Here is a 20695-nt window from a genome sequence, read left to right as displayed (position 1 = left end):
TGTTTAGATATATTTGCTGTTGTGAGGTTTATGTTTGTGTCAGTATATAGAGGAAGAATTGGCTGGTTAATAACACTTATGAAGAGTAATATTTATTGATCAAGTCAAGTTGATTTAAATTTAACCTACTTAGCATTATGTTTGATCCCTGAAAAATATGCCAAAAATGTTGATTTTTTCAGCAAGAAAGAATGTTATGTGTAACAGACACATATAAATATTAAAATGTCAACATAAATACAGTAGAAAAGACATGTCTAGTGTCCACTGCTATATCAATACAGGTTTAATGCACATCTTTTGTGTGACATGTTTTAAATAGACACCAACGCATAGACCAATGCTGCAATCAGGACAGCACAAGGGTGTTCCTTTGTAGGCTTATACATTTTCTGTTGCTTGCACACGAGAGGGTAGAATGTCAAGTTCCTGACCTGCACAATCAATGCACCCCTTGTGTTATTGCAGGCTACCACAGCACCAGGCTCAGTGACTTCCACATTTTCCCTGACTTGAACCTTGACAGTTGCCGTATTGTGAAGAGTGCTTAAGGGCTAATGCCTTACTTGGCTTTGTACTTACTTACAGTATTTTAACTTTTTTCCTGCAGCTGCTGTTGCATTATGGTGAAGCTTCACGTGACCAGATTCTCTGGCTATATCATGGCAGTTCAGCCGTATAGTGCTGTATCATGCATCAGTTCCACTATTCGTGGCTATGTCTGATTACCATTACATATCATTATCACTATTAATGCCTTTATGTCTTTTCTTTGCCATTTTTTTATTGGTGGCTCAGCCCCTTTCGTGAATATTGATGATTTAACTTAGAATTACCATAAAGTGGCAGAGAGCAAAGACTTTATTTTGCTTCATGATGAAATTTCATCTACTAGATGGCAGCAGAATTATGTCCCAAAAGTTGTTCTGTCTTAAGACTATAAAGCGTATCATTGCATGTCGCGAGCATCTGTATCTTCTGCATTGCATTGAGGTTACCCTGATGTTTTGTCTCATAGTGCCGTCTTAGATTAAATTCTGTAATTACAGCCACATTAGCTCCACAAATGAGACACACGGGTTCAGCAAACATATACTCAGCCTCCCATCGGTTTTTAAAGGCTCTGTTTTCAGAATCAACTTTTCTCTTCAGCATCGTGTGAGGTAGCTTCGCAATAACTTGCAGCATCATAAGCTAGACTTGATTAACGCGGTAAGTAGCCGCAAGGCACCTGAAGCGCTGCATTATGGGATCTGTAGTTTATTGTGTTACCAGCGCTTCATATACCCGGGCCATTAATAACAATAATACAGTATATAAAATGATCTCGGGCGGATATAATTACACCGGGCGGATGTGGCCCGCGGCCCTTGAGTTTGACACATATGGACTAAATAGAACTTGAAAAGATATATTTTTTCAAATGTGATCGCGCAATTCAGATAGAGTTGACGCGCACTACAGCCTGCATGCCTCAATAAGTCATCCTCCCCTCGCTCTTACTTTTTTACCGTTCATCTAATGAATACACTGAGTATGGCTTTACCAAAACAATCATTGATGGTGAATAAAGTATCCATTATTCGAGTATGTACATCGGGATATATATATACATATATATATATATACCCGCGTATCGCAGCGGAGAGTAGTGTGTTAAAGAAGCTATGAAAAAGAAAAGGGAACATTTTAAAAATAACGTAACATGACTGTCAATATACAGTATTTGTTTTGTGAGTGTTACTGAGTGTTGCTGTCATCAAGGATTTGATTATCATTATTTCTTTCAATCAGGTTCGTATTTGTAGGATGTGTTGTGTTCAAGTTACATTCCGTGTTTGTCAATCGTTGTAAAGATGACAGGTTTCTTTCATCGATTCGTTTCTTACTGCATCAATAAACAGCTCGTCTTCTTCTTTAGAATTCAAATCCCAAATCATACTCAGAGTTGACATCCAGGAGGTTAAACATCACACATCTGGGGCCTCATGCATAATGCTGTGCGTAGAATTCACACTAAAACATGGCGTAAGGACAAAAGTGGAAATGTGCGTATGCCCAAAAAAATCCAGATGCATACATCTGTGCGTTCACCAACTTCCACGATCTTCCGCTCCATAAATCTTGAAAAGCATGAAAAGTAACGCATGTACATGTGCCTGCTGCCACTCCCCAAACTCCTCCCAGAAGTATACCTTTTTAAATATGCAAATCAATATAAATAGCCCTTAAGCTCAGTGTTCTATGAAAAGGCAATGGTAAAAGGATGGGGGAAAATAAAAGAATTTCAGTGAATACCAAGTGGAGGCAAAGAAAAACATACTATTTGTTGGTCTAAACAGTGGTATAAACAACAAAAGGAAGTTGATTGAGTGACATAGAGTGTCGGAGAAACTCAAAAGCTCAAGTTCACAAAGTCGCACAGTGCCCGAATTAAAAAAGAAGTTGTCAGATATCAAAGTCGCTATGAAAAGGTGAGTCATAGCCCACTGTCTTGAGTGTCCTATGAAAGCTTATTAGGGTACGGAGAAAAAAAAAAAATAGGCACACAGTAGGAAAAAAGCACGAAATGTCAACTTTAATCTCGAAATTTCCCCTTTAATCACATAGTTTATTTTGTCAATAAAGTAGAACATCATAAACTTCATCTTAAAATCTTTTAATTTACTAGTTTCTTAAATCCCATTGTAACTAAAGTAGCATGTTAAATGCTTTGTTTTGTATGTGATCTTCTATGTGCTCTATATGTGTGAATCACTATGTGCTTCTTAAACAGGCTTTCTCTTCCTCCGACAGGACACAGAATCCATTACATTCGTGGTATTATAGCTCTCTGAATAATTCAAATACTGAGATGTATACTTGATATAATTTTCATGATGATAGTTAAAGCATGTTATTAAACATGGGAACATGGTGGCACAGTGATTGTTTCTGCCTCACGCAAGATGCTTGCTGCACCATGTGCTACCTTTGATGAAACAATTTATTGCAGCAGTACTGCCTCTTTCAAATGTATTAACCCCCAGTTCCTGTCCTTCCTTTTCTTTCTCCAAATACCCAATCGCCACACAATCAGCTCTGTAAGAGATGTTAAGCCATCTGTAAGCTTAGAACGGCGATTCCACAGAACGTTTAAGTAACATTGAAATATCTTCATAGTACATGTTTAATTATTCTATCTGTCTATCCATCCAGGGTCATGCCTGCCCAAGCTAGAATACAGCCCGAGGTAGGAACAATCCATGAACGGAGCACCAGCTCCTTGCTATAGCGCTGCAACACCATATCCTCACATTCTTAATTATTAACAATACAGATTATTTAAATGAAGTTAAAGTTTTATCTGTATAATAGAATAAACATACTTTGCTGCATTTCATCTTAAAAATGATATCATCATCATATGTAAATAGCACTTTTTAAAGTGGCTCAGGTTGTGCAATATTATAACTGTATCGCAAGTTTACAGTGAGGTGATTGTACTAATAAGTACAAACAGTTCTACTAGGAGCACTTGGTGATTGAGTGCGTTTATAGTTCTTGGGATGAAACTGTTTCTGAAACGCAAGGTCCGTATAGGAAAGGCTCTGAAGCATTTGTCGTATGAGAGCAGTTCAATAGACAGCATGGCTGAGGCAGCGTGTCCCAGATGCTGTATACCGATAATTCTCTTTCCAATCAGCTGCTGTAGAGCTGTGATTCCCCACTCAGATACAGTGATATAAACACTCCGAATGGTGCAGTGAGAGTAATATGGATAAAGATGATCCGCTATGGCAATCCCTAACTGGAGCAGCTGAAAGAAGAAGAAGGTGCAGTGAGAGTAACAACACTAAAGCAGCTATGGTATTTAGAATAGTTTGGTCATTCCGTGGACCAATATATTGTTACAGGTTAATTACAATCAGATGCATTAAACTAATAAACAATATACGGTTAATTTCAGTGTATTTATAAAGCCGCGTCAGGGATGTGGATCTAAAGAAGAAAGGGAAACCACACTGGAACAGTAGCATTGCTTTGATGCTGGGTGCTGGGAGAACTGGCGTACGCCAAGCATTTAGCTACCATGAAAATATGAGTGGCTTTACACCAAGTTTAAGTTTTATACATTGTGATTTGAGTGTGAAAATGGGTGTACGCAACATTTTTGTGCATATGCATCGTTTATACATGAGGCCCCTGATCTTAATTTGTCCTAACTTCACTGCTACAGTTGTGTGCTTTCAGTTAGGTTTCATTAAGTTTAAAAAAAAAAAAAAAAGGATTTGAAATCACTTGAAATGGTAACTTGAAATAGTAACGCCCTGTTTTGACAGAGTTCACAATAATAAGTACCCATCTAGCAGTTAATCTGACATGAAAAAGTGTAAAGAAAAAAATCATATGATTTTAGTACATCTCCTTTGAAATCCTGGTGCACATATTTAATCACAAACATACAATTAAAGACAGAACATGTCCAATGGTAACGTTATTCATAATAAAATGATGATGCACTTAAATACAAATTAAATAATCCTGACGAATTTGGTTGTACGGTTTTGGACAGCTGCAAAAGAAAAAAAAATATTAAATGCTTTTCCTTATGTGTGAGAAGATTAAATTTGATTACCAGACAAAGACAGACTGCAACTGTAGTTAGGCCACTCATTAGCCTTTCACAAGTAATGGAAGAAATATTTTCACATTATCTTTCATGACAAATAATTTACTTGCCAAAAAAGATATGCCTTCTCTGCAGCTAACTGCAAAAACAATGAGACAGAAACTTTCACCCATATATGAATAGGAAACATAAGACATGGTTAAGGTGGCAGACATCATTAAAATGTGAGGCAGTGCCAGGTGAGAGGATACATCTGCAATAAAACAAAGGTAAATGAAGTGCAATTGTTTTTGGTGCAAAAGCTTCTTACAGAGTGCAAAAATGAGTGTGGTCTACTGATGGAGACTGTTTTGTAATCAGTCCATCATGCTATTTTCCATTTACATAAATATTCCATGAAATATTAAATATCTTATTTTTATAAAATAATTTTATATAAAAATATCTAACTTTAGTATGTGATGTTTCCAGTTGATTGAAAAATGTTATTTTGTTTTTTTTTTTACAATACTGAAGCAGCTTTATGCCAATCAGCAGCATGACATTGAAAAGCCACTTGTGTCATATCACCCTTCATGTCCCTCTTGCTCCTGGTAAAAAAAAATACAGTGGCAGGTGGGAGTATGCACACAATAAAAACAAAAACAAAACTATTTAAAGTTAAGCTGTAAAGATGTCAGGAATGTGTGCTGTCTGCTGATGTGGACTGTCTTATAATAAGATTGCATTACAATTTCATCTACAAATGACTGCATAAGCAGTGCCAAAAAGCAGCAATGAAAACTGGATGCTGACATTTAATTTGAATATATATACCAAGTGCCAACATTTTATTTATTTTTAGGTTCACTGAAGCTGTATTGAGCTATCTGTGGTCTTTGTGCATGGAACAGTAGGTGTTTATTATCAGGAATGGGCCATTAGTGAGAACAAAATAATTTAGACATCACTTGACATAGTCCTAGTGTAGTGGTTACCATAATGAAAAAAACTGATGGTTTTAATATTTGAAAATGGAAAGGCTGTTTTCTCCTATAGGATTGGACCTGCCCATTTCACTGTGGCACTAAAAACTATCCAACCAAAATGATAGATAGATAGATAGATAGATAGATAGATAGATAGATAGATAGATAGATAGATAGATCTTTATTATCATTATCACTTTTACAAAGGAACAACAAAATTGAAAGTGCAATCGACTCAGTGTGAGGCATAAGAGTTAAAGACAAGAAGAGAGAAAATAATAACAAACTGAATAGTAATATACAGTGGTGTGAAAAACTTTTTGCCCCTTCCTGATTTCTTATTCTTTTGCATGTTTGTCACACAAAATGTTTCTGATCATCAAACACATTTAACCATTAGTCAAATATAACACAAGTAAACACAAAATGCAGTTTTTAAATGATGGTTTTTATTATTTAGGGAGAAAAAATCCAAACCTACATGGCCCTGTGTGAAAAAGTAATTGCCCCTTGTTAAAAATAACCTAACTGTGGTGTATCACACCTGACTTCAATTTCGTAGCCACACCCAGGCCTGATTACTGCCACACCTGTTTCAATCAAGAAATCACTTAAATAGGAGCTGCCTGACACAGAGAAGTAGACCAAAAGCACCTCAAAAGCTAGACATCATGCCAAGATCCAAAGAAATTCAGGAACAAATGAGAACAGAAGTAATTGAGATCTATCAGTCTGGTAAAGGTTATAAAGCCATTTCTAAAGCTTTGGGACTCCAGCGAACCACAGTGAGAGCCATTATCCACAAATGGCAAAAACATGGAACAGTGGTCAACCTTCCCAGGAGTGGCCGGCCGACCAAAATTACCCCAAGAGCACAGAGACGACTCATCCGAGAGGTCACAAAAGACCACAGGACAACGTCTAAAGAACTGCAGGCCTCACTTGCCTCAATTAAGGTCAGTGTTCACGACTCCACCATAAGAAAGAGACTGGGCAAAATGGCCTGCATGGCAGATTTCCAAGACGCAAACCACTGTTAAGCAAAAGAACATTAGGGCTCGTCTCAATTTTGCTAAGAAACATCTCAATGATTGCCAAGACTTTGGGAAAATACCTTGTGGACTGATGAGACAAAAGTTGAACTTTTTGGAAGGCAAATGTCCCGTTACATCTGGCGTAAAAGGAACACAGCTTTTCAGAAAAAAAACATCATACCAACAGTAAAATATGGTGGTGGTAGTGTGATGGTCTGGGGTTGTTTTGCTGCTTCAGGACCTGGAAGGCTTGCTGTGATAGATGGAACCATGAATTCTACTGTCTACCAAAAAATCCTGAAGGAGAATGTCCGGCCATCTGTTCGTCAACTCAAGCTGAAGCGATCTTGGGTGCTGCAACAGGACAATGACCCAAAACAAACCAGCAAATCCACCTCTGAATGGCTGAAGAAAAACAAAATGAAGACTTTGGAGTGGCCTAGTCAAAGTCCTGACCTGAATCCAATTGAGATGCTATGACATGACCTTAAAAAGGCGGTTCATGCTAGAAAACCCTCAAATAAAGCTGAATTACAACAATTCTGCAAAGATGAGTGGGCCAAAATTCCTCCAGAGCGCTGTAAAAGACTCATTGCAAGTTATCGCAAACGCTTGATTGCAGTTATTGCTGCTAAGGGTGGCCCAACCAGTTATTAGGTTCAGGGGCAATTACTTTTTCACACAGGGCCATGTAGGTTTGGATTTTTTTTTCTCCCTAAATAATAAAAACCATTATTTAAAAACTGCATTTTGTGTTTACTTGTGTTATATTTGACTAATGGTTAAATTTGTCTGATGATCAGAAACATTTTGTGTGACAAACATGCAAAAGAATAAGAAATCAGGAAGGGGGCAAATAGTTTTTCACACCACTGTAAGTACTTTACAAAATATACAAATTTCACTTGTTATATATACAAATTGCACTAGTTGACTTAAGGTCTATATTGCACATTGGGAGAATGATATGGAGCAGTTTTATTCTGAGTTCAGGGCCATGATTGCTTTTGGATTGCTTTTTGCTGTTTTTAAGGCAGTTTGTCCTGGTTTTCATTGCTCTGTATGTCTTTCCCAATGGCAAAAGCTGGAAGAGGCAATGACCGGGATGTGATGAATCCTGTGAAATGTCTATTGCTTTTTTGTGGCATCGGGAGGTGTAGATTTGTTCTAGAGTGGGGAGGGTACAACCAATTGTTGTCTCTGATGTCCAGACGACCCTGTGGAGTGCCGTCCTTTCTGAGGAAGTGCAGCTGCCGTACGACACACACAGTCCGTACGCAAGCATGCTCTTGATGGAACAGTGATAAAAGGCAAGGAGCAGATTTTTGGGGAGATGGTTCTTTCTGAGGATTCTCAGAAAATACAGTCTGCTGCGCCTTCAGCAGTTCCTCTAGGTCATTGTCCATAAACCTGAACACTGGGGCCCTCTCCACACATGTCCCACCAATGATGAGTGGCTGGATGTTAGTTTTGTTTTTTCTAAAGTCAACAACAAGGTCCTTCATTTTTGTGGTGTTGAGGAGCAGGTTATTGACTCTGTACCACTCTGACAGCCACTCCACCTTGTACCTGTATGCCAGCTCACCTTTGAAAATTGAAATGGGTCCAGGTCTCCTGGCAGGCAGGTGATGATATGACTCCTCACCAGTTTCTCAACGCACTTCATGATGACAGATGTGAGTGCCACTAGGCGGAAATCATTCAGACTGTTTGTGATGGATTTTTTCGGCAGCAGAACAATGACAATGGACTTGAGGCAGGATGGGACAGTGGCCTGGAACAGGGACTGGTTGAAAATTCTAGTGAAGATTCCACCCAATTGACCCACACAGGTCTTTCAGCACCCATCCAGCCACATCATCAGGTCCTGCAGCATTCCTTGGGTTCACCTTCCTCATCACCCGACTCACCTCACACTCTTCCACCATGAGAATGTTGCTGTTGTGAACAGGTGGCTGTGATGGAGCTGCTGTTGGTGTCGCCTCAAAGCCGGTAAAGAAGATGTTCAGCTCCTCTACCAGAGAAGCGTCTACCTCAGTTGTTGTTGTTGTTGTAGCCGGTGATGTGCTGGACACCCTGACACACCTGCCTGGTGTTGTTGCTCCTCAGATGGTCCTCTATCCTCCTTCTGTATGCTGCCTTGGCCTCTCGGATGCCTCTTTTCAGGTTCGTTCTGGCAACACTGTAAAGAGCCCCATCCCCAGACCTGAAAGCAGTATTCCTGGCTTCAGCAGACTCTGGACCTCCCTCGTCATCCAGGGCTTCTTGTTGGGATAAATCCGTATTCGTATGTCCCTGGTGATGTTGTCCGTGCAGAACCTAATGTAATCCAGGACTGCCGTAGTGTGGTTCTCCAAGTCTTGGTGAGCAAAAACCTCCCAGTCGGTTCTCTGGAAGCAGTCCTTTAACTGTTGGCAACAGTCCAGGTCATAGCGGGAACTTGTTTCCTGATGGGGGTATATGCAGGGATCAGAAGCACGGACGTGTGATCAGACTGGCCAAGGTGTGCTAGGGGTTTAACCCTATAAGCCAGTCTGATGTTTGTGTACAGCTTGTTCAGTGTTTTTACTCCCCTGGTTGCACACTTTATGTGTTGATGGAATTTGGGAGAATTGCTTTCAGATCTACATGATTAAAGTCCCCAGAAATGACGTGAACAGCCTCAGGATTCTTGCTCTGTTAACTGCTGATGGTGTCATGCAAAAGCCCCAGAGCCGAGCTAGCATTAGCATCTGGTGCTATGTACACAGCAGTTAGCAGTATGGTATTGAATTCACGTGGGAGGTATATGGGTCTGCATTTAATTGTCACAAACTCCACATCTGGAGAGCAGTGTCTGGTGACTATGGTGGAATTCTTATACCAGCTATTGTTCACATAAATGCACAGCACCCCCTCCCTTTTTTTACCAGAGCTCTCTGTCCTGTCTTGCCCGTATGAGTGGATTCAGCCACGTCTCCATGATCAGCAGGATGCAGCAGTCCCTGATGATCTTTTCCGTTGCAATCCGCAGATTCCACTCGTCCAGTTTGTTCGCCAGAGACCTCACATTGGAGGAGAAAATGCTTGAAAGCGGTGGTTTGTGTGGCTGCTTCCTTAGCCTCTCTAGCACACCGCCTCTGCACCCCCTCTTTTGCTTACATTCTTTGCGCCGCCGCTGGCTCCTCGAAGCTGGGATTGTAATCCACGGAGAGCCTGGTGTCCTTGCGATGTTGTCCGGAATGTTGTGGACTTCGAGAAACTTGGATGTCAAACAACTCTCGCTCCGTAAGCCGATAGATAAAATAACCTGCCGACTATATGTGTATTTATCCAGGCAGGGTGGAAAACCCAAACTCTGAGTCGGAAAGCACACAGCCGCAGTGTCTAAGCATACCACCATTGTCATTAAACTGGAAGAGACTTTAATTCGTACATATTCTGCTGTTATTATAGGAGTTTCACACCTAGTTCATTTGGATCATTTTTTTCAGAAGCTAGTGAGATTTCCACTAAAGTCTGGTTTATTTAGGTTAATTTGAACATGCCAGTTGCAGTCTGGTGTGGTCAAAAACAGCCATACCAAGAACCTTTGCAAATGGTGGTCTTGTTGCAGTACCAAGTGTACCCTGCAGTAGTTCACTTGAGGTATGAATGTGATCCGACTAGGGACTTTTCTACTTTAAATACTGTGTTATACGGATAAAACTGCATACTGTGGTAGTCATGGTATGCATCTGCTCTTTGGTAATAGGGAATTTTATTCACAGTACAATCAGTCGAGGTTAAACAGTATTTAGAACAATAAAAAGGTTGAAATAAATACAAATACATATATAACACAATGTGCATAAAACACATAATTAACAGTCAGTCAAAGCAATCCAATAAGTTGTTTCCGGCTCAATGCTTCTCTTGCGCACAGAATCAGACAGTAGTTGTAAATTCACTTGTGTTAGCGTTGCTTAAAACACAAACATAGGTGATGAGAAATGGGAAAGGTGAGAAGTGAGACCAAAGAGCACACCTTCCTAACCATACAATATGAAAGTGATGCACTTGTTCGGGTTGGCACACAGATGTAGGGAGTTGGTATCATACATCCTCTCAATGCACACACTATCTTTGAAAGTTAACAAAATGGTAATCAGACTTCCTAAAATTAACATTATTAACAAATATATAGTATGCAAGAATTGAGGCAGTAAACATGTGATTTGAGATAAACTAAGCTGAGTGTATGTCCATATGGTGGCTACTAAGTGAAGGAAAGGAAACCTACAAAGCTAAATATTAAAGAAACTCATTCAGATAACGTGAAAGGATGCCTGGAATGGACTGTGTATCATTACGAGACTTAGGCAATCCAGGGCTCAGGTGCTAGAAGGGGATCTAGATAAAGCTAATTCCTAGAAACAATTTTTAAATAGATTTTCCCTTCCTCTACCACCTTCTTCAAATGACCAGTCCTCCTATACCAAATCCTACATCAGCAACACCTACCACTTCAACTGGAATGGCCAGTGACACGTCCACCTCTGACGATCAGTGTGGACTGTCCATAACTGGAGTCCAGGTAAGGAGACAAAATAGGAAGCTAAACATAGGAAAAACTGCAGGACCAGATGGAGTCAGACAGTTCTTAAGGCCAGTGCTGACTAACTTTGTGGTGTCCACTGTCATCTGTTCAGTTTGTCCCTAAGGCTTCAGAAAGTGCCACTGCTGTGGAAAACTATAAATATAACACCATGTCATGTCACTTGAAGAAATTCTCAGATGATTCTGCACTTAAGGGGTGTATTGATAAGGTGGATGAGACAGAGTGTAGGAGTCAGGTGGAGAACTTGGTGCAAAAAGAATTGCCTGCATCTTATCAGCAAAACCAAAGAACTGGTTTTTGATTTTCACTGCGCCAAAGCGTCTCCATGTCCAGTCAAGGAGTGGAATTAGAGGTAGACTCCTACAAGTACTTGGGAGTTCATAACTAACAGGTTGGACTGGTCTCGGAAGACAGCGTAGCTATATAAGAAAGGGCAAAGCAGATTCTTATTCTTTAGGAGACTGCATTCCTTTAATGTGGGAAGTGACATCCTTCACATCTTCTATAACTCTGTAATGGCCAGTGCTATTTTCTACGCTGTGGTGTGCTGGGTTGATAACATCATTTCAAGAGAGTCCCACCGAATAAACAAGCTTATTAAAAGAGCAAGCTCAGTTATAGGACACACTCTGGACCCTCTGAGTTACTTTATAGTCGTTCCGGTGTGGGTTTAGACTAAAGTGTGTGTGTGTATATATTTACTTACTTATCTACCTATTTATGTATTTATTTAAAGAGCTTCTGTAAAAAGCCTAATTTCTTCCTGGAGACAAACAGCATCTATCTATTGGAAAGTAAATATGGAACATCATACATTTAAATAAAACGTACCTGCTATATCTACTGTCATAAAACTGAATCATGTGCCCCCATACAGAGCAGTCAGTCAGGCTTTCTTTTAAATGCTCACTTATTTGAATCTTGTTCTTTTAGTACCAAATGTAGTAGCTACTGCCGCTTGTTTTATAATAGGGTGATCCTCCAGTTAGCTAAGAACCACCCAATCATACTGAGATTGCACATTTGGTGAACCAGCTGAGGGTAGGGAAGGCTACAGGGATCTGTGGCAACCCTGATGAACTTCTCCAGGCTGGTGGTAAGGCTGTTCTTCTGGCATTACAAGCAATCTTTACATCCATTTGGGAGATGAACGTCTTCCCAGCTGACTGGAAAATGGGACTTTTTGTCCCTACCTAGAAAAGAAAGGTTGATCTCCTGGCTTTCGGCAACTATGGGGGATAACCCTGCTGGGTAAGGTCCTTGCTAGAGGCACCCTCATTAGGATCCGTGATCACATGTTCACCTACCAGCAACTGTAGCATTCTGGTGTTATGCTTAAGTATTCTATAATCTATTGCATCCTAGCACTTAGGGTTCTCATTGAGCACAGACGCAAATAAATTTCGGCAGAAGTTCTTTGCAGCCTTTGTAGATTTTCATAAAGTGCTCAACTCTGTTCATTTAGCTGCCCTTTGAGACATCCTGTGACTTAGCAGGATCTCCTCGAAGTCGCCGGATCTCCAGCCTGTACACTGTACTGTAAATGCAGAGTGGAGGAAAATTTCTGTGCTTTTTCCAATTAATTCTGGGGGTCACCAGGGCTGTGTTTGTGCTCCTACTCTGTACAATGCTTGCAAGATTTAGGGAAAAAAAGGTGTGATGAATACAGTTTTGTACTTTAAGGGAATTTCTGTAAATGTATGGAATCTAATGATGATTTTTATTTAACTCAAACAATGATGTAGCCTGTCAATCAATGGTAGATAATCTCATCGACCATCGTCTCAGCCCAGTTACTTACCTCTTTTCCATAAGAAAATGTGCTGTTATCCACTACTTATAAAATATCCCAAAATATCTGAGCCCAAATATTAGCTGTACAATTTTACAAGTAGAAATTCTGAAGCATCAATCCTGCTACATTTTTATATTTATAAAACATTCCAGTTTTTAAGCATGGTTGTTTATATTTTAAATGAAGAAATAATTCAAAATAGGAGATAAAGTATTAGCCAAGTAAAATTAAATGCATTGATAAAAGATTAAAAAAACTTGAAAATTTAGTAAGAAATACAGTACAGTATGTTTTTTTACCATAAAAATTGATATTGATGATTGGCATAGTGTTTTGTGAAGCAACTGTTTACTCAGTGTTATTTGAAACAAAGACAGACAGACAGATAGATACTTACTTTATTAATCCCAAGGGGAAATTCACATAATTCAGCAGCAATCCTGCTATGGATCTATTTGAAGTTGATCAGCTTTTACTTAGCTTTGACTATATTTATTATTTCAGAAATTGTTAAGGCTGCTCTGAAGACATTCATTGAATTTCCTATACTTTTGTATCAATCCCAATTAGAAAATGATTAATTTGAGGGGTTTATTAGCAAATTCAGAAGTATGGAGTAATAATTGGGTATGTGAATATTTACATTTCAAAACAAAAGGATGTAGTAACATACAGTAGCAATACGGTTTGCCCGTTATCCAGATTCATAATGCACAAGATGTGATTAAAGCAATGGGATTTTTTATTTTATTTTTGGATCAAACTAAAGTTTGTGAGGTACAGACAGTCACCCATACTGGTAACAAATACATATTTGGCAATTACAATAACTACGTAATGTGTTGCTTACTATTATGCAAAATTTAATATATTTTTTGAACTTTTATATAATTGTTTTGTGACATGTGGCATTTTAATATAAAACTCCTTTGTGTCATCTGTTAAGGGAAAGCAGGCTTCATAGTTGCATGATAAAACAATGAAACTAAGTTATTATGAGAAGCTATATCATTTGTTCGCTTTGAAACAAGTAAATGCCACAATATTGACATGAACAGGAATGATTAAAATTTTATTTTTAAAAGCTGTTTTGCATTTAAAGAGTATTTAAAATGTATGTATACATTTCAACCTAGTTACAGGGGTAAAAGTATTGTCTTCAGCCCAAATAGAAGAATCTCCAGGCGTCTAAAATTGCATTAGCTTTCTAGACATCACCTTACAGAGAGGCAAATGTTGAAAAGTGAATGCACCTGTTGAAAAGTGAATGCACCTTCACTTTGTTAATTTTTTTATAGTTTATACAAAAAAACCCTTTCCTCTACATTAAGCAGTAAAGGATTATCTAAATGGATTAATTGCTTATTACACACTATCTACACAGACAGGTGAACAATGAGGCTGGTTGGTAACATGCCTGTTTAGAGTAACCTGTTAAAAATACATTTTTGAAAACGATGCTTTTGAATGAATGACTTCAAACTGGATTAAGAAAACAATTTGGTAGCATTCTTCCAAAATACTGTTGTAAGCTGTTTAAGCATTTGGAGAAAGGTTGAATACAAGAAAACAAAGATATATGCAATGATTAACTTAAAATGTTTGAACTGTAGTTCAACCATATCAACCAACACGAAACGTTGTGAAATGATGACTAGTTTGTCACATGGATTCAATCTTAAGCCCTCCTCCGAGAGGAATTCTTAGTAAGTCTGAGTCTCCAGGCATTATCATTCCATATAGCTTTCAGATTCACTACATTTGGTTTGTTTTGGCAGGCTAGTTTAGCCTAATGATTGCTGCCAATACAAACACATCTCATCATTTGTCTTGGGAAAGTATTTATATTTGCAAGGTAAGTTTTTATCTTTGATGTTGATTTATTTATTTAGAATAAAAACCATACTTGGACATTTATCATTATTTTCATTAATGGACTGAGTAAATACATTTTATAGAGGTTTTCAAAGAGGACAGGAAAATGGAGGAAATGCAGAAAATCAGTAACAGTCTCTAAAAAAAAAATAATTCAATGGTTCACTTAAGCTGATTTTCAATTATTTTTTTCTCTATTTTGAACATTAGCCTGCAAGAATTTATTATAGTCTTTTGCTGGAGGCTAAACGGAATAACAAAATGTCTATGAAGCACCTTCAAAAACAAGTCATTGAGCAGTGTTAACCCAGGGCAAGTTATGCATAGCCAATATGCCATGTGGATGATGATGTTTTTGGTAATCTGCTATTTTGTTTCATCTCCAGTTAGTCATATATCTATCCCAGGACACAATAAGCACTATAGGTATCATACCATGGAATGGCCATTAAAGCATGGCTGCAAATACTCAGTGAATGCAGAGCTAAAATGCTGCATGTAAATAAGGAAACAAAGACTGGCAGAGGGTTTCTGCACCACCAATCCCATCTACATTTGGGTCAGGATATAATAAGTAGCTTATTATTATCTGGATACAAACAGATATAATCACATCAGTATTCAAAAATATGCAAAAATTTGCCCCTAATGCATACCATATGGTGACATATTCTTAAATAAAAATAAGCAAGCACAAAATGGAGAAAAAAAACAGTACATCCATGAACTAGGCTGTTCAACTTTAGTTTTATTAGACACAGTTAGCAATACTGTATCAGGTGAAATTAAAAAAAAAAAAATAATTTAATAGTGCTATGTTTCTGTTAAATGTTTGTATGCTAAAATATTCTAAACAATAAAGACACAAAGACAACCTGTAAGCAAAAGAAAAGTTTACGGCTACTTTTCAAGCAATGGATCAAGCTGGTACTTCATAGATCCTGCATCCTGAGGTCAAATTTCATCACCAGTTATTGTTCATGTTAGCAAATCTCTTGTGTGTCAGTGTAATCTTTCCTCCAGATATTTTCTTCCCATCCACCAAAGATATTCAGGTTAGGCCTGTTAGTGAGTAAAAGACAGCCCAAGTATGGATGTGTATGAGGTGGACCTTGTAGTGTACCAGAGCTTGGTCCTTGGCTCTTTCCTTCCTTGTGGCCAGTGCTAGGGAGTCAGACTCCAAACTTCTGTGGCTCTTAATTGGATTAAGTGGGTTTGAGAATATTATGTTGTGCACACAGTAGTACATTACAGTTACAGCCAATGGCCCCAGTAATTACATCTATACATTTGGAATGTTAACTATGTATAAAGCAGTATGCAATTTTCTGTATTTTCTGGTTTCAGATGAATGATTTATGGATCCACTATCCTAGCATCTAAATAACTTTAAATCAAATGTTATAGTATATTCCAATCCCAAATTCACATATCCAACAATATTCTTTCAACATATGCAAAAAATGCATTTTCAGCAAAAGTGTAATTAAATAATTTTGTAAGTCAGTCACTTCCACATGAATTAAAATGCACACACACTAAACCTACACAAGACAGACATTTTTCTCAGTTTTACAGACATCAAGACAACAATATTAATTCATCCTCCCCTTTAAAGAAGTGTGTTCATTTTTAGAACCTTTTCTGGTAGCTGTTGTAGGAAGCCGCCTATCCTGGCAGCAAGAGGCATATGGAGGACGCTTGAGGATGCTGCTACACAATGAGGAGGTGTCAGTGTGAGAAATCATCACAGAGAGAAGACAACATCTGGTTTCACTGTGTTGTGAGTTCAGGGAAGATAATAAAAATAAAACTGCGAAGATGAAAAAAAAAAGTATTGTGTCATAATGATGGGGAATATGAGACACTTGTTTTGCCTCTGCAAGAAATGGATGAAAAAAATGGATGAATGGATGAAGAAAATCACCATGAAGACATTCGTATATCAGCATTTAAGTTTGAGGATTTGCTTCATCGCATTGAACCATTCACCAAACATCGAAGCAGACAGCTTTATCCTGATTGGGGCTGCAAGCCTACTGTCACATGTTGATAGCAAACTATGATGCTTATGCCACGTACCAAAACTTGAACACACCTGCCACCCATATTTGTGGTGGTAATGCAACTTGTGCACCTGTCGCATTAATTTCTGAGGATGTGTTCAGAGGATGCATAAACGTTGGGAACACATGGCAGCCATGATGTGTACCCTTACGTGTTCTGAGCATAAAGTACAAACCGGCCCTAACACCAACAACCAACATGCCAAAGGATGCTAGTTTATCTGCAGAAACCCCCACGTATATTAATGCACTGAGTCAAAGCATTTCTTTCAAACATAGTTTGGATTTTAGGTGGACAATGAAGTTCCAACAAGAACAATCATTAGAGCATGTTAAACTTCAAACAGAGGGCACTGAAACTGGAATGCTTCAATATGTCACATAATCTGAACATTAAATACATTTTTCAAATGTTTATTCTGCTTCAGTGCTACCAGATCACAGATAGAGATTTGTGCATGCAAGACACTGCAGTGTATATACCGTATATACTGTACTCACATATAAGTCGGGTCTTGAAACCCAAAAAATCGATCATAAAATCAGACTCTGACTTATACACCAGTTCAAAAATACATTTTTTTTAACATCTTCTTGTTTCCTTCAATCTCCCACCAGTTTCTTAGATATATCGAATTTTGCTGCAGCAGCGCAGTTACCAATTTCTTCCGCCACTTCAAAGACTTAATTTAAAACCAGCTTCATATTTTCTTCTGATCATAGATAAGGGATGCTCTTATAAAAAAGGTGCATAAGGGTGTGAGATACAAAAAATACAAAACAGTGCAAATGTCACTTCATAATAGTCCAGGTATTACCATGTGGCCACATGGGCACAACACATAGAAAAAAAAGGCAGTGTGCTCTGTAGTTACTCTCTCAGGTGGGCGTAAGCATATCATAATCTCTTGGCCAATACCTTGAGTTTTCTGCATTCAACTTATATGATCGACATTATAAAATACCAGAAATCATATTGTAAAATCAAGCCCCGACTTATCCACAGGACAACTTAAACGCGAGTATATACGGCAAGTTTGAAAAACAGCATTTCTGCTTGAACATCACTTTACCACAACCTACAAGAAAGGAAATTGGGGAATGCTCCCTACCATTCAAATGCAGTTATCCATTTCTAAAACATACTAATCTTGGAGATAATCGGTTTACATTTTTGTCACCTCTTGAATTACATTTTTTGTCAGAATACTGAATTCTTATAATTTTCTAAACAATTCAGCAGAAGGAAATTTCTTTATATATGCACCATCCAAATACAGAACACTGTCTCAAATTTTAGATGCTTTGAAATTTATTTGCAAAACAATAAAGTAACCGGGACAATTCCCACCATTAACAGGTTTCTGAAAGTTAAATGCATATTGTGCATATTTGAATAAATTATTCTTTTGTTACCAGGTGGAGTGGTGGCTCTGAGGCTAGGGATCTGCATCCCATACATTCCAAAATAAAAAAAAAAAAGGACTCTGCTCTGTTGGGCCCTTGAGCAAGGCCTTTAACCTACAATTGCTGAGCGCTTTGAGTAGTGAGAAGAGCGCTATATAAATGCAAAAAATTATTATTATTATTACCAGAAAACAAAACAATTTTGTTTACAACAAAGATGAAGAACAGAACAAATCATTAAGAATAACACTTTTATTGTTGAAATTATAATAATAATAATAATAATAATCGGAACATACTAACCCTTTTGGGTAGCAGAGAAAAAAAAGAAAACACTTAAGGATGATATAAACTCTAGTGATAATCAAATAGCCAGCAATTCACCATTTTTCTATTAAGTAAATATTAGACCTAGGCTAGTTTAGTCATCCTTGTGAAACATGAGTGTGCCTATCTACAGCCAGGTCCTCTCTCCTCTTCACGCAATCTAGGAATACAAACAGATTAGGATGACCATGACAAAAATATTGTAGTCTAAGGTGTTCTGATGCTGATAGATCTTGAATGGACTGGTTTTCTAAGGCGCATACTCGAGCTCTGCTAAAATGCTACAACTAAATGAAAACACCCACGTCCTACCTGTCCTACCAGCGTGTTCTCTGCTGGTCTCTTCAAACTTCCACTATCTGATTCAGTTTATATGTGTGCTCACCTTCCTGCTAGCTCCTATCACTCAATGTATGTTGATGATATAGCCACTTATCCACGAGGTGACATTTCAAAGTTATTTTTGTACATTGCAGTAAATCCAAAAGTCAGTCAAAAGCAATAATGGTACTTTTACTCACTTAAGGGTATTTTCCTTCCATGTTTTCAGCTCTCTCATTATTAAAATAGGAAATTTACACATGTGCTGAGGCTAGCAGTGCTTCACTGCTAAGTGAATCTGCTTTTGTCAAAGATCTCATCTGTATCAAGCCACATACAGTGAAAGGCTAAGATTCCAGTTTTCGAATGATGTATAGTTGTCTATGACTGGTCAATTGTACTACATGTCAGCTGTGTATAAAAGGCAGGAAATAAATTTCTTGTTTGGCAGCTCATCCTTATGCACCATTATGCACAAAGCTTGAGTCAGATTCTGATCAGTTTGAATCTATCTGTGCTTCATTTATAAGTGCTACTTAGTATAACTTTGAAGTGCATGGCATGCAGTTTTTACAGTTCAAGCTTCATGAGTTCTATTACCGTTCCTAGTATCAGTCTGCTGCACTTTTTTCCCTATGTTAGTTTTCTCAGCAGTGCTCTTTCAATTTCAACTCCGAGCATCTGCAACATTCCTTTATGTACCGGGGAGCTCTGTTATTCTGTATTGCACCTCTCAGAAGTTTCGTGTAAGCCCCACCCTGAGCCCCCCCGTGATCAGATCTACTTGTATAACACAGTCACTGCATCATGGGCACATGAGGAAAACAAAACAAAAAAAGCCTTTTCAGCTTGCGACTTATTCACAGTGGAATTCACCTGGAATACATTCCCCCAGTTTGATAACACTGTGCAATAATTTTTATTTATCCTGTTTCTAATCATGCTCAGTTCATGCAGAAACAAGTGTGATTACAAAGGTGAAGTAAAAATCAAACACTAGTCTTTGTTTTGGTGTTGCTGAAAATGACTGTGTTTGTGGTCAGTCCCTTCAGTGAGGGGGGCTAGTAGAGATTATACTGTGAACAAGTCTCATGTGTTCGTGATCCAAAGGTGGCTGAGAAACTCTGATTTAGGTGTGTATGACTAGCTCTGGGAGAGCCTAAAATGGGCTGTTACCTGCCTTGTGCACTTTTGGAAGAAGCTGGTATGAAATGTACGTAGGTACTTAAGTTAATCTTGCTGTGAAATGCAAGAAAAAAAGCAACAACAAAATAAATAAATAAATAAATAAAAACACACTAAACTTCTGTGGGGGAACTGCAACAGAAGGCAGGGATAGATGTATGAACTGCAGGAACAAATACCCCAATCTATTGTACAAAATGTCAGGTTTCCTCATGTCTAGTATTAAACAGAATCTCATTCAAGGCCTGGCATGAATAATAATTTTGTAATTAAAGGTTTGGATGAGTACATAATTATTATGTATGTAAATTGTTTACTTATTATTGCTTTCCTCTGAATATGTCTCCATACTTACCCACACCACTGCAACAAATATGGGTTCCAATCTTTCTTCTCCTCACTCACCACTCTGCACGAATTTTTCCTGCAATACAATAGAACCACTAATTTGTGTCCTTCTCATAAGCAACATTTATGTCCATATACTTAGTTTATACAAGTTTAATACGTGATACATTATGGACCC

General features: G+C 38.2%; 1 protein-coding gene across 1 annotated transcript in view; it reads left to right on the top strand.

Annotated features, from left to right (window-relative positions):
* Positions 1-20695, top strand: part of nectin3b (nectin cell adhesion molecule 3b) — a 531994-nt gene that overhangs the window by 351301 nt on the left and 159998 nt on the right. The window lies entirely within an intron of this gene.

Source organism: Polypterus senegalus, chromosome 2, assembly GCF_016835505.1.
Source record: "Polypterus senegalus isolate Bchr_013 chromosome 2, ASM1683550v1, whole genome shotgun sequence".
NCBI lineage: Eukaryota > Metazoa > Chordata > Cladistia > Polypteriformes > Polypteridae > Polypterus > Polypterus senegalus.
Note: the sequence above shows the minus strand (reverse complement) of the source record. Positions and strands in the feature narration are given on the sequence as shown.